Raw genomic sequence first — 18,279 nt, forward strand, 5'->3', positions numbered from 1 at the left:
ATGGTCATGAAAGTGCAGAATCCCTTGTGGGAGGGCCCAGGGCCTTGGGGGCCGTTTTGACCTGACTTTCTGAACAATCAGAGAATCCTATAAGATGCACAAGTAACAATAAGTCAATTCCTTGAGAAGGAGGCTCAAAAATAAATTGACTGAAGTAGTTATCCTCCAAGCATTTCTTGGGCCCTGCCAATTTTTGGTTATTTTCTTCCCTCCAGGGTTTAACATGGAGCTCTTTCCTAGTACTCAGACTGGATCTTGTCAGTTATGAAATGACAAGTCAAGTCACCACGATTTTCTAGGCTAGCTGATGACTGTTTCTTATTTGGGGTTTTCTCTTCTGATAAGGTAAAGCACGAGGACAAAAGGCACTTAAAGCCATCTATTGTTAGGGAATGGAGAAAAAGGAATTTTCTGCTCCTGGTTTTGAACAAAGTCCAAACCAAAGGAACTCCTGCTCTGGGGTTAGAAGCAAAGTTCAGAAATAAGACAAGTTCTTTGCTGGCCAATAAACCACAATGTCTTGATTCCGATGACCTCAAGGCTTGACCAGAGAGGGCTCATCTGTTCCTTCCTGTTACCTTTTCATGTTGGCTGACCTTTAATATAGCTAATGAGCCCCAGCTGTGGCAGCGCCTGGTGGTGTTAACCCTTGTGGGTCGCTTGTTTTGTCTCTCATGTTCCACCACATCCTTTAAGTGGCATCTGGACATGGAAATGCCAAACACAAAACCCAAATGCCAAAATCCCCAAGGTTTCAGATGGGTGAAGCCTTAATTTAGAAGAATGTGTAAAAAGTCTCCACTTGCACTTCAGATGAGGTAATTCATGGGAGGATTTTTATAGAGACAGAATAAAGTTCTAGGTTTCTGGGTCCCATCCTTGGTGAAGCAGTCCATGTGGCTGAGAATCCTGAAGAAACAGTCCTTTGAATTGAAACTCGTCTGTGCCCAGGGAGTATTTCCCAGGTAGATGTGCTTTCTCTGCACTACCTATAAATGTTAATGTATGTATCAGCCAGTCATCATTGGCTAAGTACTCGCTAGGTTCCAGGCACTGTTCTAAGCACTGACGATAAGCCGGGTGTGACCCATTAAAGTCAAGAAGAAACAAAACCAGGCCCTGCCTTCAAGGAGCTCACATTCAAATGGGGGAGGCTCAACAGGCACCTTCCCACTGCTGGTGCAGATCCTAACCCATCTGTGCCTTGTCACCTTGTTAGATTCTTCTTCTTTCTCAAAAATCACAGGATTATATTCTTGGATTCCAGATCATAGATCTAGAGGTAGAAAGGACTTGACAGGTTATCTTGACCAATTCCCTCATTCTAGAGATGCAGAAGCTAAGGCATGTAGAAGTTAAGAGGTACAGAACTGCCAATAAATAGACAAACCTAAAATCAGCACAAAAGAGGAGATATTATAAATTAGAGGAGAAGTAGATAAATTAGAAACCATAAAACCATAGAGATTATTAATAAAACTAAAAGCTGGTTCTTTAATAAAATCAATAAACCTTTGTCTACTCTGATGAAAAAGAAGCCAGAAAATCAGATCAATAAATTTACTAAAACAGTAAAAACTAGAAGAAATAAATAAAATAAAATGGAATAAAAATAGAAATAAAAAAAGAATAATCATAATGTATTGTGCACATTTGTTGTTAAGTCATTTTATAGTCATATCCAACTCTTTGTGATGCCATTTGCTGTTTTCCTGGCAAAGATATTGAAATGTCTGCCACTTCCTTCTAGAGCTTATTTTACAAATGCTTAAACCGAGGCAAACAGGGTTAAATGACTTGCCCAGGGTCATATAACTAGCAAGTGTCTGAGGCCACATTTGAATTCAGAAAGATATCTTCCTGACTCCAGGCCTTCTACTCTATCCATTGAGGCATCTAGCTGCCCTTGTTATGCACAGTAATATGTTGACAAAACTGAGGACACAAAAGAAAGAGACAAATCTTCAAATACATAAAATGCCTAAACTACCAGAAAACCAAATAACCCCTGAGTCTCAGAAAATGAAACTAAATTGTCTGTTAAAAAAAGAAACTATCAAAGAAAAAATTTCTGGTTTGCTAGATTCACAGGAGAATTCTATCAAACTCTGAAAGAATAACTAGTATCTATATTTTTCAAATTATTCTAAAAATAGTGGGATAAATAACTCTAGCACAATCCCTTTATGACATAAATATAGTCCTAATGCCTAAGCCAGGGAAGGAAACTATAGGCCAATAATATTAATGAATATTGACTCAAAAAATTTAAATAAAATTCTGTCAAATAGACTATAGCAATTTATCTAATAAATCATTCATTGTGACCAAGTGTCATTTATATCAGAGATACAAGGATAATTCAATATTAGGAAAACATAATTCATCATGTTGGAAACCAAAATGTTCAAAATGATGATCTTAATAGGTGTAGAAAAAGCCTTTGACAAAGTACAACACTCATTTATGCTAAAAACTACAAAGTATAAGCATAGAGGGACCTTTTGTGAATGTTATAAAAAGTAGCTATCTAAAACCAACAGTGAGCATCATACGCAATGGGGACACACTAGCACCTTTTCTAATAAATATGAGAGTAAAGCAAGGATACCCACTCTCTCCACTCTCCCCATTATTTGATACAGTTCTAGAAGTACCAGTAATACCAATGACAAGACAAAGACAGTAAAGGCATAAAGACATGTAATGAGGAGATAAAAGGATCCCTATCTACTAATGGTAGGGTGGTATACTTGGACAATCCTAGTAAGTCAGCAAAGATGCTAATTGAGAAAATTAATAGCTTCAGTAAAGTTTCAGGCTACAAAATTAATACTCAAAAATCAATAACATTTCTGTATAATAACAACAAAACACAAGAAGCAATAATGGAAAGGGAAATCCCATTTTGAATAACTATAGAATACATAAACTATCTGGGGATCACCCTCCCAAAGCACACTAAAGACTTGTATAGATTTAATTACAAAGTGCTCCTTAAAGAAATAAAGGACAATTTAAATAGCTAAAAGAATATTCAGTGTTCACAGCTGGTCCATGCCAATGTAATTAAAGATAATAATAGTAAAATCAATTAATACTTTTCATGTCAAGAGAATACAGAGCTTGATAAAAATACTAACCCAATTCATTTAAAACGACAAAAGAGTCAGACTATCAAAGAAAATGATAAAAGAGCAACAGGAACAGAGGAGAGTGACACTTCCAGACTTCAAACTATATTATAAAGCTGTTGTTATTGTTCAGTCATGTCCAACTCTTCACAATCCTTTCTTGGGGTTTCCTTGGTAGTGATACCCATTTCACAGATAAACTAACCAAGGCAAACAGGGTTAAAGGATTTGCCCAGGGTCACATAGCTAGTAAGTGTCTGAGGCCAGATTTGAACTCAGGAAGATAAGTCTTCCTGACTCCAGGCCTGGCACTCTATCCATACCGCCACCTAGCTGCCCATATTATAAAGCAGCAGTCATCAAAACTATCTAGTACTGGTTAAAAACAAATAGGGAGGCAGATCAATAGAACAGAATAGACAAAGAAGAATCAGAAACGATAAAATTCAGTAATACAGTGTTTAATAAAGTGGAAAACATAAATTACTAAGAAAAAACTTATTTGATAATTCTGGGAAAATTGGAAAGTAGTCTTGCTGAAATTAAAATTAGAGCAACAGCTTACACCACACTCCACAATTCATTCTAAATGAATGCAGGATCTTAATATTAAAGATCAGACTATAAAAAATTAGAAGGGAAATATCATAAACCTCTCGCAAATATGGACAGGAGATATATTCATAGCCACACAAAAGGTAGAGGCAATTACAAATGATAAAATACATAGCTGATTACACGAAACTGAAAAGCTTCTGCATAGGCAAAATTAATGCACGTTAGATAAGAAGAGAAATGGTTGAATGGGGAAAAATCTTTGTATCAAATTTCTGATAAGGGTTTGGTATCCAAGATTTATAAATAATTTATATATATATATGTATATGTATATATATATCACATATGTGTGTATACTTACTCTTCAATATATAAGTGATCAAAGGATATAAATAGTTCTCAAAAGAAGAACTGCAAAATATTCATAATCACAAGAGAAAATGCTCCAAATCACTAATAATAATAATAACTATGAAAATCAAATCAAATCAGAGGTTTCACCTCACAATCTGAAGATTGGCACAGATGACAAAACATGGCAATAGTCAATGTTGGAGGAGCTGTGGAATGATAGGCACACTAGTACATTGTAGGTGAAGCTGTGAAATGGTACCACCATTTTGGAAAGCAATTTGGAATTAAGTAATTAAAGTGACTAAACTATCCATACCCTATGAACCAGAGAGGTTCTGTTACTGGCCTTACATCTAAGGAAGCCATCGATAAGAAGAAAGTCCCCATTCACACCAAAATATTTATAATAGTACTTATTATGGTTGGAAAGAACAACCACTCACCAAAAAGTCAAAAGTAAATAACAAAATTGTAAAGATCGAATAGGATTTGAATGAAGACATATGAAAGGAGAGCCCCAACCTACCCTTTAATGGAGGTGAAAGGTCCACAGGTGTATGCATTGTACAGGTTTTAGGACTTTTTAATGTATTGATCAATTGTACTGATTATCTTCTTTTTCAAAAACACTACTTGTCATAGGGATGGTTCTCTGGCAAGGCAGGATATTGGAGATAACTATGATTTTGTACAAAACAGAAGACATCAATTAAAAACTATTTTTTTGAAAGCATAGATCTAGTAAGTGAACTCCAATTTTGTGACCCCAAGTTCATGCTTGTGACACCATGTCATGCTTCCTTCAAAGAGGAGCTCAGTAACATTCTATAGTCATTGCTGTAGGTCTTCTTTTATATTTGGGAGGGGGGTGCACCAGAGCAGTTCAGGGGCATCATAGTAGATAGGGTGCTGGGCCTGGAATCAAGAAAGCCTGAGATCAAACCAGGGCTCAGACACTCATTAGCTGTGTAACCCTGGGCAGGTCACTTTAACCTTTGTCTGCTTCAGTTTCCTTAACTGTAAAATGAGGATAACAGCACCTACCTCCCAGGGTGGTTATGAGGGTCAAATGAGATAATATCTGTACAGTGTTGAACATAGTGTCTGGAACACAGTAGGCACTTAATAAATTCTCCCTTCCTCTCTTCCTCTTTCCCTCCCTCCCTGCCCTCCTTCCTTCCTTCCTTCCTTCCTTCCTTCCTTCCTTCCCTCCTTCCCTCCTTCCTTCCTTCCTTCCTTCCTTCCTTCCTTCCTTCCTTCCTTCCTTCCTTCCTTCCTTCCTTCCTTTCTTCCTTCCTTCTGTATTACCTCCCTTACTTCCTTTCTTCCATCCTTTGCATTGAAGTCACAGTATATCAGTGTAAATGCTAACTTGGTTTAGATTATCCAAATCCAGATCTTCATAATTCCACATCGCCTCTCTCTTACTTTATATTGAGCTGAAATATGCCTTCCTGTGACTTATACTGCCAGTGCTAGATCTGCTCTCCACAGCTATACAGAAAAATCTACAACAAATGTCTTCCAGATGATAGCTGCCTTCACATATTTGAAAGGCTCTCATTTCTCCCTAGTTATTTTTTTACACATATCCAAGCTAAACAGCCCCAGTTCCTTTGATTTTTTTTCTCCTGTGGTAGTTTTGATTGTAACTGATCCCAGTTACTCTTCCCCTATTATCTTCCAGTTTATCAGTTTGTCTTCCTTTGTCCTCTTTTGAAATTCTTTGTTGTAAAAGATGGCTCTCTAGGAAGGGGAGAAGGGAGGATAAATTGAGAAATATTGGCGATGTCAAAACAAAAGACATCACTACAATTTTATTTTTTAAAACGTATTCTGCAGAATAAAATGGCATCCTTAAGCTGTATATTTCTGGTGCAGAATACAATAGGTTGGCTCCCTCTCCTCTCCTCCCCTTCCTCACTCTGGGCACTGTGCTTCTATTAATAAAGCCAAAGACCGGGTGAGCTTTATTTGTCAGCCAGGTCAGGCTTTGGAATCTGGAGTCCACTAAAGTCTTTGAGTCTTTTCCATGAAATTCTATTAAATCAGGTACCTTTGTGCACTTAAAAAAATCTAACATAAAGGTAGTAATTTTTTTTTTAAATTACATTTCTTTAGACACATGATTTCCTTAGTGTGGTCACTCTCTACTGATGCAGATCTCAAGCCCTTAGCCCCTGACTTGATGAATCAGTGAGTTGCTGAGGCAAAAAGAATTCATTGCTTTTCTTGATCCCTATTTGCCTCACCAGACAACAGTGTCTCCTCCCTCAGTCACCTTGTCTTTATTTGGTGTCTATCTTGTATATATTTACACTGGCTGCACCACTGTGGACAAGTCACTTAAATTCTCAGGGCTCTAGACACCTTTGGAAGTCTCTAAATAGCAGAGAAGGTAGTGACCTGTGGTGGTGGAGGGAATTTCCTCATCCAGAAGTTCCCATACCAGTGAAATCACAGGTTGTCTGTCTTTCTGTCTGTCCTTTCTTTCTGCCCTGCCTCTCCCTCCCTCCCTCCCTCGCTCCCTCTCTCTCCCTCTCCCTCTCCTTCTTCTTGTTCTTGTTCTTCTTGTTCTTGTTCTTGTTCTTCTTCTTCTTTCTCTCTCCCTCCCTTTCTGTCTCTCCCTTCTCTGTCTCTCTCCCTCCTTCTTTCCCTCCCTCCTTCCTTGAGAGCAAGGACTGCCAGATTGTTTCACTGTTATTTTTATAGCCTCTGTACCTAGCAGAGTACCTGGCACACAGCACGTTCTTAAGGAGTCCGTGACTGGTCAGTGGTCAGACTTTTAGGGATGGGCCTCTGTCAGCTTAGGTCAACTGGCCCTCAGGAGACAGGCATGCGATCTGTGGCAAAGCCTGTCCTTGAAGCATTTTCTATTTGGTAAGAGGAGTACCCGGGTCACCTCCACACCCCACTGAAACTGAAGTTGGGCAGAAGAAGGTCGAGTTGAATTAGGATGATGTGGATTTGGCCCGTGGCTCTAGCATCTTTCCCCTCTTTATTCTGTCATAGGAACTCTTTCTGCTTTCTTATCCACACATTTAATAAGCATCCCTGCTACTTTAGGTAATAGGGATGGGATGGGGCCTGTATTCCGCTGATCCGAGGAATTTCTGGATAAAGAAATTGTCTCTGCCAGTGCAGGCTGGCACCTTTCAATAGCTTTAGAGAGTTGTCTAGACAGTTGAGAGATCGCGACTTGCCCAGGGTCACACAGTCAGAATGTGTCGGAGGCAAGAGTTGATCCCAGGCTTACTGGCTTTGAACCCAGCTCTCTCTCCAATCTGGTGCACTTTGTACAAGTCGCCGATAAGACTTGCCAATGGGCCAGAGTCAAGCAGAGACCTCCTTCTATCTGGATTGACACGAATGCTTACATGATTGTACCTGGCTTGTACAATTATCCTGCCTTCTCTCTGTCTTATTTTCAAATAGCCAATCAATATTTGTTAAGCACCTACTATGTACCAGGAAGTTTGCTAGGTATGAGGAATAAAAAGAAGAAAATGAAATAGTCCCCGCCCTCGAGAATCTTAAATTTCATCAGGGGAGACAACATGTAGATATACACACATATAAACATATATGTGTATATGTATACGTGTGTGTGTATGTGCACACTCATATACAAGGCACTGGGATTGGCCACTAAGGGCCTAGTTCTTACGAACACACACGGTGTTCAGGCTGAAACCCTGAAGCAATCCCCATGTGAACTTGAACATGCTTATTCTGTAAGAGGATCATGAATTTCTTTATGTACGTAGCATAAAGAAGAGGTGTTTTTCAGTCGGTTGCTGAGCCAGAAATTAGAATGCATCCAAGTGGCACTAACTGGTCAGAATGTTTCTTTCTTGCCTTGCCCTGTGTGAGTGAGGATGGCCGATTGAGGGCCAATGTGAGCCTTCAGGTGGTGAGAGAAGCCACGGCCTTTATCTCCCACCTGAGCCTCTGCCACAAGACTCATGAGTTCATGGCCCTTCTGCTGTTTTATTTCCTGTTGTGGCTCTTCTTTTCTGCTCTTTGGTGGAGTCTTGATTAGACTCTATAGTGACCTTGTGAGTTTCAAAATATCAAAAGAATGAGTCAGCGGTAGTCTGGGAGCCAGAGTCCAGGCCAGTGTTTGGTGCACCAGACTAGCCCCAGGGAGCTATTGGGACTCAGCCCAAGAGCAGACTGAACCCACAACCAACATGGCAGCTTCTACAAGAGGAAAGATCTGTCTATTGGGAATGAACTTAATAGGTAGGGCAAATGCTTTCTAGAAACTACACTAAGTTTGAGATCACTTTCACCAGGGACCAAAGTAGTATAGGGGAGAGTGTGGGAGTGCTCAGAGGTATTGGGAGGAAATGAGTGACCTTCTGTTTTTGTTCTGTCTTCTCAGCAAATGTCTTTTTTTGCAAGGCAATCAGAAATAAGTGACTTGCACAGGGTCACACAGCTAGTAAGTATCAAGTGTCTGAAGACAGATTTGAATTTACATCATCCTGACTCAAGGGCTGGTGCTCTGTCCACTGTGCCACCCCGCTGCCCCTCAGCAAATTTCATTTTGAAAAAGCTAATCTATTGATTAGTTAAATGGCAACTGGTCACTAATCACTGGTGCTTAATTTTGGGGAGAGCCTTCTAGAATGGGGAACGGAGCTAAGACCATTAGCAAAGAACTCCCCCTAACCACTTCAGGGCACCTCTAGGTCCTTGAGGACATATAATCTTCCACACTCTAGGAGCCTGACCCACTAGCACATCAGGCACGGAAATGCAAGGACATGGAGATGGGAAGGAGAAGACAAAGAAGGCTGCTCTCATTAGACCATAAAGTGTGTGCAGGGAAGGAGTAATTAATAAAGAGATTTGTCAGGGACTTTGCCAAAAGGCTTGCTCGCATCCAGATAACTACCACCTGCCAAGTAGGGGGATGCTGAGGAGAAGACACTATCCAAAATGCAATTCAAGTCAATCCAGCAGAAATTTCTGAAGTGCACATAGTAGGTGCTTAATATGTAAGACAAGTGAACACAGGCCATTAGCCCTCAGCCCTCAGCTCTTTGGCAATCATTAGAAAGCCAATCTCCTCTATATCCAGAGAGGCAGCATGGAATGATTATTCAGCTCAGTTCAATAAACCAAGCATTTGTTAAATGCCTACTGTGTGCCAGGTGTTGTGCTAGACAGTTGGCGATATAAAGACAAAAACAAAAAAAGAGTCACTCCCTCAAAGAGGTTACTTTCTTTGCAGGTGACACATCAATCAACAAGCATCCATCACATATCTACTACGTGCAAAGCGCAGGGCTAGTCTCTGGTCATAATGCTGGCCACAAGGCCCGCAAAGCCAAAAATGCTCTCCAACAGCTTCCATGATGGGAGAAAAGGAAGTGAGGTTCATATGGCGTGATTTGTTCTTAGGCTCTAGATGGAGTGATATGACCCAGGACAGATTTCATGGGACATTTTACAGCCCTCAGCAGTCTTCCACATCAGAGAGCACCTCTGGATGATAAAGTGGGTTCTAGCCACTGTATGAGGAGAAAAGAGAAAGAAAAGAATCTTTGAAACAAGATTAAAAAACCCCCAACAACAACTGGCCTTTTGCTATGTTTTCGTTCCTCTATTCTATTGTATTTGGACAGGTGCCTTTCAAAGATAGTATCTAGGTTGAGTCATTTCATACATGACCCCGTCCAGGCCAAATGGTCAGGTCATCCACCTCAGGACTGGGTGCCCACTTGTGTGGTCTGATTTGCAGGGAGGCTTGGCAAAGAAGGACTTCCCACACTCTTTCTTGGAAAGGTTAATGGGATTAGTGACTTCAAAAGAGTAGGCCATGGATATTTAAAGTTACTTTTGCCTCTGCGACTGTTTTTGATAAATTTCTTCTCTTTCTTCCCTTAAGTGTGCAATCAGGATCATATATTACCTTGTATTTTAGTGTGTGTTTGTATGTGTATTATGTGTGCATATTTATATTTCCTCCCACCTAGAATGTAAGCTCCTTGAGGGTATGAACTGTACCACTTTTGTATTTGTATTCCTTAGGGCCTACAACAATGCCTGGCACACAGTAGGGACTTAATAAATGTTTGTTGGGTTGAACGGAATTATAGTGCTGCCCCACTTCCCAGAATGTGGTGGGGATTAACTCAAGATTAACAAAGGGATGACAATTCATTTTCTTAGTTCCCTGGGCCTGCTATCATGGGAATTTCACAGGCCAAATCACCCAGGCAGCATAGAAGTCCACAGAAAGATCCCCCCACTTATGCAAGACCTAAGCAACATGAAGATGATAGAGCTGGCCAGTGGCCCACTGTAGCCAGGCTTCTGCAGCAGTACCCACACATCTCCCATCCCCCCACACAGCTGGATGGTGTGTCATCTTTCCCAGAAATCTCACCTCAAGAAAGTTGGTTTCCTTCCTGGAATCCTCTTCAAACACTCATAAGCCTATTGGTGTCAAGGGGTGAGCCCTTGACAGGGAGCAAACATATTTACGATGGGGACGATTGTGTATCTTGGATGGTAAGCTAGCTGTGGGCTCCCGGGTCATAAATTGGGAAGCAGAGAGGGAGGTGAGGGTGGCTCTGTATCTGGGGACATGAAGAATATTTCCTGAACAAGGAACATCCAGAGGCTCTTCTTATGTCCCCTTCCCCAGGGGAAAAGTAATTTCCTACCAACAACCTCTCACTCTGGGGTTCAGCGCATCAGTCGTAAACCATCTCCAACCAGCCAGCTCCTTTCTGCCTCTCTGGGCTTGAAAAGCCAAGGACATCAGAAGGAAATATGGCTTTATAATAGTTTTTATTTTACATTTCAGGAATATAAGATTACTGCGGTGCCTGGCAGCACCACTCTGGTTAGGGTTTCCGACACATAAACCCCTGAAGACTGGGGTTTAATGTTTTGCTGTTTTAATTCGCAACAGGCTGAAACTTGGCATGCAAACATTGAAGGCATTGCTTGGAGCTGGTGAGCAGCCTGCAGGAAAGTGTTGTTTTACGGGGCTGAACAGTGAACCCACCCTAGAAAAGGAAGCAGAATTTTATTTGGATTCTCCAGCAGTGGGCCATCCTGGCAAATATTCAGGTGCCTTTGACTCAGTTTTACCCTGATACTTCCACATTAAGGAATTTTCAGATGGAAGAGAAATAGGGATGAAATGAGGGTTTACAGATGGGAAAGTATAGAGGCAATGTTTGAATTCCTTTTAAGAAACTCACAGCCATGTGACCTGAGGGAATCACTTAACCTCTCCAGGTCTCAATTTCCTTATCTGTCAAATGAAAAAAATGGGATTAGTTCCCCTCTGGGGGGTCCCTTCCAGCTCTACACCTATGGTTCTATGGTTCTTTAATTCTTTACTGAGTGGATGACCAGTAGTAAAGGTAGCTGGCTATGGAAAGAAGGATATTTCAATGGAGATATCCTACCCAGGGACCTGTGGAGGTAGGGGGGAGATTTATATTTAATTTTTTTCAATAACAGAAAATAGAGAATTGCACCAATAATTGGTATGGGCAAAGGCAGGGAGACAGAAATGTTTCCTTTAAATCATTAAGAGCCTAGAAAACAGAAATGGTCTCTTAAGTCCATGTAGTCTAGTTTTATGCCTATGCCTTCCTATGAGTCCTTGCCAAATCCATTGCAAGCTTTTCAGATCAACAAAGCAGCAATCAATAAAAATTATTAAGCACCTACTATGTGCCAGGCACTGTACCAAATGCTGGGAACAGAAAAAGAGGCAAAATACAGTCCCTGCCCTCAACAATCTGTAATAGATCTCACAGTATAATGGAGAGGGCAACATGCAAACAAATATATACAAAGGAACCTATAGGGATTGATAGAGGGAAGGCACCAGAATTAAGAGGGGTAGCGGAAGGCTTCCAATAAAAGATGGAATTGGGACTTAAAGGAAACCAGGGAGGGCAGTAGTCAGAGTGGAGGAGGGAGAGCATTCCAGGCATGGAGGACAGCCAGAGAAAAGGCAAGGAGCCAAGAGATGGAGGGTCTTGTTGGTAGAATAGCCAGGAAGTCAGTGACACTCAATGGAAAAGTACATGCTGGGGAGCAAGGTGTAAGAAAACTGGAAAGGAAGGAGGGGCTAAATTATGAAGGACTTGTATGTGATTCCAAAGGCAGTAGGGAGCCATTGGAGTTTATTGAGTAGGTGTGTATGTGACATGATTGAACCTGCACTTTAGGAAGATCTTTTTGGTGACTGAATTGAGAATGAATTGGAATGAGAAGAGACCTGTGGCAGGCAGACACCCCTCAGCAGCCATTGCAATAGTCCAGGTGTAAGGGACAAGGCCTGTACCAGGAGGCAGAATCAGAGGAAAAGGGGGCGCATTCGAGACATGCTGCAAGGGATTAATGCAAACCTTGCAAACCTTGTCCACAGCTTGGATATGGGGGGTGGTGGTGGTGAGAGACAGTGAAGAGTTGTTGCAACAATCTGGCTAGCAGCAGCTATGGGGGTGAAAAACCAACAACAACCAGCTCACAGAATACTGCAAGCCCAGGTTCTTTTGATATGCTTTACCAAGGAAAGCAACATTAAGGGGTTGACAATCTTACTTTAATCCAGCATACAAATACCATTCACTTAGTTCAGGGGAAAAAACCAGCACCCTGAACTTCAGAGCAAATACAAACAAATTGCAAACATCAACAGACAGACCAAATACAATTCATAGTTACCAACATCTGAGTTCAGCCAGGGACTCATAACAATGACTGGCCCAGAGTCACGTGTGCCACTCCTGCTGTGGGTCACAGCTCCGGAAAAAGAGAAAGCCAACCTCTGGTTTTATATCTTTTTCAGGGTCAAGGGTGAGTCACACATGCGACTCACCCACGTGACCTAAAATCATCACAAAAATGAGACTTAAACCCACATGGTCTAAAAGCCTCTGATGTCACAAACATGCCACTCAAACCCATGTACACTAGGCTTTCCCTTGAGGCAAGGAGGTCATCAAGGACTCCTAATTTAATCAAGGAAATAAAGGCCAAACTCTTCAAGGGCACTTTGATTGAATTAAGTGCTAAAAGCCCATTTCAATTGCCAATACAAGAGTCCAGGATGATTCCTAGGTTGTGGGCCTTTGGGACTGGGGAGATGGTGATGTCCTCTACAGTAATTAGGATTGAAGGGAGGAGGGTTAGGGGGAAAGATATTTTTTCAACATACTGAGTTTAAGACATCTACTGGACATCCAGTATGAGATGTCTGAAAGGCAATTGGAGATGTGAGATTGGATATAAGCAGAGAGTTTGGAGCAGGATGTGAAACATCAGCATAGAGGTGGTCGTTAAATCCATGGGAGCTGATAAGCTCACCAAGAGAAATAGTATAGAGGGAGAAGAGAAGAGGGCCCAGGACAGAAGCCTGAGAGACACCTATGATGTAATCTGTAAAAGGATCCAGGAAAAGAGACAGAGAAGGAGTGGTTGGATAGATAAGAGGAAAACCAGGAAGGAGATGTCCTAAAACCCTAGAGAGAAGAGAGGGTCAAGGAAGAGAGAGTGATTAACAGTGTCCAAGGCTGCAGAGAGGTCAAGGAGAATGCAGACTGAGTAAAGGCCATGGATTCGACAACTGGAGATGACTGGTAGCTTTGGAGAGAGCAGTTTCATTGGAATGATTATGTCAGAAGCTGGACTGTAAGGGGTTAAGAAGAGAGAGAGGAGACAAAGTGGAAGTCCCAATGTAGAGAACCCTTTGAGTTTGGCTACAAGGGGCAAGTCATGGGAATGTAGAGTTGGAGCTGCCAGGGACCTCAGAGGTGATCTGGCCATTTGCTCCTTGGCACCCAGGATGGTCCCTCTCTTTTGTCAAGGCAGAGGAAACTGAGGAGCAGAGATAATGAGTTACTTGCCCAAGTTCACTTGGAATTAGAAGGGATTTCAGATTCCATCAACTCCTACCAGAACCTATATAGAAATTGTCTCTATCACATCCCTGACAAGTGGCCATCTGGCCTTAGCTTGAAAATGTCTAGTGAGAGAGAAGCCATTGCCTCCCTCTGCAGCCCATTGTACCTCTGGATAGTTCTGTTTGTCTGCCAGTCAATAAGCTTTTATCTAGTGCCTACTATGTGCCAGGCACTGTCCTAAGGGCTGGGGATACAAGAAGAAGCAAAAGGTGGTCTCTTTCCTCCAGGAGCTATTAGTAAGGTTTTCTTTCTATCAGGCCACAATCTGCTTCTCCCTGACTTTGCTCAGTCCTCTGACAGAAAATCTGTACTGAGGAGAGGCAAGCAAACAAGTCAGTTCCCTCCATTGGATGCCCCTTCACCAACCTGAAGGTACCTCACATGATCTTTTGAAGCCTAATCTTTTACAGGGTCAGCATAACCAGTTTTTTGATCTCCTCATGGCATAGCCTTTCATCCCTTGACCATCCCAGTGCTGCCCTCTGAGCTTATCAGGCGACCCAGTGGGTGGTACAGTGGATAGAGTTCCAGGCCTGGATTCAGGAAGATATGAGTTCAAATCCCACCTCAGATATGAACTAGCTGTGTGATCCTGGGGCAAATCACTTCATCTGTTTGCCTCAATTTCCTCACCTGTAAAATGCCCAGGATAAAAACATCCACCCCACAGGTTTGTTTTTTAGAATCAAATGGAATAATATTTCTAAAAAGCATTTCGCACAGTTCCTGGCACATAGTAGGTGCTATATAAATGCATATTTGCTTTAGTTTACATTCATATTAACCATAGCAATAATCAATTGATCAACTGGTATTTATTTATAAAGCACCTACTATGTGCCAGGCCCTGCGCTAGGGGCTGAGCATTTAAGGAAAGCTAAAACATGTTTCCTTACCTCAAGGATCTTACATTCTAATGGGAGAAAGAGCCAAGGGTGTGCCTCTCTGTGTATTCCCAGCACTTTCAGCAATGCCCGACACAGAGTAATTACTTCATGAATGTTTATTGACTTGATTTGACCACCATTGCCTTACTCCTGTGCCTTGTCTATCCCACCCTGGGCCTTGATGTCTGGACCTTTAGGGCTTCGCAGGCCTGGGCACGTGCCCTGCAGCTGAGTGCCTTTAATGTGTTGTCTCCTCCACTTAGATTGTAAGGTCCTTGAGGACAGGCACTGTCTTGTTTATCTCTGTTCAAATCAAAGTCTCTTCAAGTTGGAAGGCAACGCAGTTGTCACCTAGTCACCATAAATTGCCTTTAAGACATAGTCTCCAAGGCTTAATTTGCAAACTTCTATTGAGGGGGTCTCCCATTACCTTTCAAGGAAGCCCATTCTATTTCTGAACAGTGCTGATTGCTAGACAGTCTTGTCTTATATCAAGTTGAAATCTGCCTTTCAGGGTCTTCTGCTAGTGTTTTACATTCAGCCAAGAAGAACAAGTTGATTCTCACTTCCGCATGATAGTCCTTCAGATGCTTAGGGATTGACATCGTGTCCAGTCAACTCAACGCAACAATAAAGTATCAAGCCCCTGTGATGTGATAGGTACTGGAGGGACAAGCATGGGAGGGGGCACATACTATGCAAAGGCATTGAGATACAAAATGGATTTTTATGTGCAGGGAAAAGTAAATAGACCGGCTTGACTAGAATGTGGAATGAGTGATGGGGATTAATGTGTGATCAGCCTGAAAAGATAGATTGGAGCCAGTTTGTGGAGGTCTAGAAGTGTCAAACAGAGAAGGCTTTACTTTTTCCTAGGGGAATAAGAAGCCACTGAAACTTCTTGAGGAGGTTCATGATGTTATCAGACCTAAAATTTAGGGAGCCTATCAACTTGTAGAGGATGAATTGGAGAGGGACAAGGCAGAATACAAAAGGCTTAATTGGAAGGCTCTTCCAGCAGATGAGGTAAGAGGTGATGAGGACCTGAATTGAAGTTGTGGTGTGAGTGGAGGGAAGAGGCCAGATAGGAGAGATGATGTGGAGTTAGAATGAGCAAGACTTCATAAATGATTGAATATGATGGGTGAATAAGAATAAAGGATTAAGAATGGTTCCTAGGAATCTTCATAGCAATGTCACTTTTATTATTGCTAATAAAGTACAAATTGGTTGTTGTTTTTATTGTTGTTGGTCTTCCTCTTCTTCTTCTTCTTCTTCTTCTTCTTCTTCTTCTTCTTCTTCTGCTGCTGCTGCTGCTACTACTACTACTATTACCATTACCACTACTACTACTACTACCACCACCACCACCACCACTGGAATGTAGCCAAGGAATTAAAATAATTTCAACAAATACAGAATTGTAACCATTCAGTTCACTGTAATGGGATTCGATCTGTAGCATAAATGTAAAAATTATAATGGATACATTTATACTGTATGGGGCCAAAGACTCCACAGCTTGCTTGGAAATGTTGTCAATGCATATTTTTAATTGGAAGGATGTGGTTTGGGAATTCCCAGAAGACAAAATAAGGCATCATCCTTTACTACCCACAACTTGGGAGACATATCAATGCACACCACATCATCATGGTAGTTGAAGAGAGAGATCTTTTTCTTAATTGTCATGAACTATACTGTAAGAGTATATTCAACATACAAACTCTCACAATGGAACTGCATTTAAGCAGAGTATAGAATGATGAATCTGGTCCCTGGGCCTTTGGCTGTCTGTCTCAGGTGGGGAAAGTTATTGCTTCACTTCAGAGATTTAATTTATACATGTACATTAGTGAAAAGGCAGAGAGGATGTTCCCTAGAGTGACACATTTGGAGAGGGTCCTTCTGGAGAAAATAGGTTATATTTATTTATATATGTATATATATATATATATATACATATATATATAATATGTATATATTTATATCGCTCAACTTATGAGAGATGTTGAGGAAGATAATTCAAGATGCTCCAAGGAAATTCCCTTCCTAGGAGAAGGTTTTAGGAAATTACTTCTCAACAAGAAAACCCACACTGTCCAAGGAGGCCATGAGAGTACAGCCTTCAGAGGAAAATCTGTCCAAATATCTGTAGAGACTAAAGATTGTGGCAATATAAGAAATATAGGAATTTTTCCCATTAAAACACAGCCCCCATTCAAATCAGAGAATTCATAATGAAGAGAAACTATATATAGATAAGGAATGTGAGGCAGCCTTAAGACAGAGAGCAAATCTTTGTGAATATCAGTGTTCACACTGGAAAGAAACTCTATGAATGCAATGTATATGGAAGGATCATTAGTCTGAAGAAAACCTTCATTCTCCATAAGAATATTCCTAGAAATGTGCTCTATAAATAGAAATAATATGAAAAATATTTAGTATAAAGGGGTTGGGGTATCTCATCAAACTTCACCAAACCCATTTTGGACAGAAATCCTAAGTATATAGGGAATGTGGTATAGCCTTCAGTTAGAGTTCCGCCCTATTTCCCCATTAATGAACTCCTGGAGGTGATTCCTACAAATGTAAAATATAGAGGAAAGGAAATTAAATCAATCCAAAATAGCAGAAACGTAAGAAATGTGGGAAGGCCAAATAAAATAATGAACATAAAAACGATAACAGAAATTTGAAAAAAATCAATAGACAGTCCGAAGTAGTCTCAAGACTTGACTCAAGACAAGATTCTCAGTCACTCCATTTTTATTTAAAGGGCCACAACACCCCAAATTTTCTGTATCAGATAAATAGTCCTTTTAAAGTTATGCCTCAGTCTTCAAATATTTACATGATTTCTTATTTCCTGAGTTTTATCATCTTAGATCATAAAATATACATATGCAAACTAGCTCAGACACTCATCATTTAATTATGAAGACTCCATCATTTTGGTGCCCTTGACACTATTTCTTTACACTCATATTTCTCTATATTTTAATAAAGATTTCTCCCTGCTTCCTTATAATATTAAACTGTTCCCACTTAATCAAGGTATCATTCCTTTTAGGCAAAATCCAAATCCTCAAATCTATACTAGAAGTAATTTTCTCTCTAAAACTGAACAAATCCTGTCTGAAAGTATGCTTTTATGTGCATATTTAACAGTTATTAAAACAAAGTTCGTTTTATACTTACAATAGGTGTCAAAATATTTCATCCATAACAATGGCAATGTGAGAACCATCCATCACCAATCGGCTGAGAATCCACGTAGATCTCTTCCTTTACACCGAACACCTTTTCTGCCCTTTACCTCATTAACTGCTCACAGGAAAGGTTTCGAAGAGAAAGTCTACTTTGTCCTAAAAATATAGGGAGTCATTGAAGATT

This window comes from Trichosurus vulpecula, chromosome 9 (genome assembly GCF_011100635.1).
Source record: "Trichosurus vulpecula isolate mTriVul1 chromosome 9, mTriVul1.pri, whole genome shotgun sequence".
Taxonomy (NCBI): Eukaryota; Metazoa; Chordata; class Mammalia; order Diprotodontia; family Phalangeridae; genus Trichosurus; species Trichosurus vulpecula.